Genomic DNA, 2,071 nt, shown 5'->3' on the forward strand with positions numbered 1-2,071 from the left:
TTAGTTGAGCAGTGATAGCCGTAGATGTATCCACTTGAAGAACTCCTGCTACCTTGCCCTGTTGAAATCTCTGGGTTGGATACTGATATTTATTAGCAGCCATCAGTTCAATTAGATCATAAGCTTCATTGTAGCTCTTAGCCCATAAGGCTCCACCTGATGCTGCATCGAGCATGGGTCTGGACTGTGCTCCCAAACCATTATAAAAATAATTGATGATCATCCAATCAGGAATTCCATGATGAGGACACTTCCTAAGCATCTCCTTGTAGCGCTCCCAAGCTTCATATAAAGATTCTCCTGATTGCTACGCAAATAGAGTAAGAACATTCCTGATTGCAGTTGTCTTTGCCATAGGGAAGAATTTAATGAGAAACTTTTGAGTAAGATCTTCCCAAGTAGTAATCGAACCAGCTGGTAGAAAGTGTAACCAGCTCTTAGCCTTGTCCCTTAGAGAGAATAGAATAGTCTCAGCTTCACAGCATCTTCATAAACACCGTTGAACTTGAAGGTGTCGCAGATCTCAATGAAATCCCTAATGTGCATATTGGGATCTTCCGTTGGAGAACCCCCAAACTAGATTAAATTCTGCACCCATTGAATTATTTCAGGCTTGATCTCAAAGGTATTAGTTGTGATATATGGCCTGACAATGCTAGATTGAATGTCATTGATCCTGGGTTGAGAAAAATCCATCAAGGCTTTCGTTCGTGCTGCTGGATCTCCCATTGTAATGAGTATCTGAAACACAATAAGTAAACCATGAAAGGAAAAAAAATCCGAGTCAGTGAACTTTAACGACCACTGATGACAAGCACATAAACTAAATAACAACACCGAGTCCCTGGCAGTGGCGCCAAAAACTTGTTAGGGCGAAAACACGCGCTAAAATTCACGCAAGTATACGCATTCACAAGTAGTATAAGATATAGATCAGATTCATTCCCATAGAGACTAGTTTAGGTTAAGTTCAATTTATGCACCTATGCAATAATGGTATGGTTATCATTTAATACTAAGACAAATAACAAGTTGATATTGTTATAATTAAGAATTAAACTAACAATTATAACTAAGAAAACAAGAATGGTTGAATTAATATATATGACAAACAGGGGATCCTAACTTCATTAAATACTTCATTTAATAGCCTTTTTGTTCTTAACCTTAGCATATAATGGTGATGACACTAATCAGATAACACGAAACTAGTTAACGCCAACTTTCGTTGTACGAATACCCTACTACCAAGCATCCACAAAAGAGATAGAAGTTGAATAGACACCAATTATGCTTAGTCCTTATATGTCTATAAGAATTGAAAAAATAAAGGTTTAATGTGCAAGTTATCTATCGTGATTACATAGGGCAAGTAAGATGGGTAAAATTACCTACGAATCATGCATAACAATAACACATGAACCTATGCTAGCATGGCAAGTTCTAAACCTCTATATTCACTATCGCTTCAATAGAGATTAACACACTATCTTATATGTTAGCTACGCAAATAAGACGAATAAGCACAACCAATATTAGGTTATCATACAATCACCACACACTAAGGTATCGAAACAGTTTAACTAAAGAAATCCATAAATAAATCCGTTAGAACCCCACGATAACGATTAGTTCATAACCGAACTCATCGTCACCATGGGTTCCAATGAAAGCATGATAATAAACAATATAAGAGTACTAGGGTTCAAAAATAAATCGAAAACAAGCATCCAAGTATCGCCTAAATAAAATAAAACAAAAGTCTTCTTCTCCGTAGACTTCTCGTGCTCTCTAGGTCTTCTTATTGCTCTCCCCTTGCTCCTTGTTGTTAAAAACATCTTTTTATTGGTATATATAGGCCCCCGGATGATCTGGACCCTCAAAATCATCAAATTCTACTAAAATCAGGATTCTGGGGCAAAAAGGGCGGCGCGACCGCGCTGGTTTTGAGGGCGGCCGCGCTGGTTTTGGCAGAAAGTCAGCGCGGGCGCGCTGGTTTCTGGGGCGGCCGCGCTTGACTTCTATATTTTTCTGCTGATTCTTCTTTTGGCCATATTTTGAGTTCTGCTCG

The 2,071-nt window shown here is 38.5% G+C and overlaps 1 non-coding gene across 1 annotated transcript; it reads left to right on the forward strand.

Annotated features, from left to right (window-relative positions):
* Nucleotides 1–233: 233 nt before the first annotated feature.
* LOC141688401 (small nucleolar RNA R71) lies at nt 234–340 on the forward strand. Its single transcript, XR_012561845.1, has one exon. It is a non-coding gene; the product is annotated as a small nucleolar RNA R71 (small nucleolar RNA).
* Nucleotides 341–2,071: the final 1,731 nt, after the last annotated feature.

This window comes from Apium graveolens, chromosome 9 (assembly GCF_009905375.1).
Source record: "Apium graveolens cultivar Ventura chromosome 9, ASM990537v1, whole genome shotgun sequence".
Lineage (NCBI taxonomy): Eukaryota > Viridiplantae > Streptophyta > Magnoliopsida > Apiales > Apiaceae > Apium > Apium graveolens.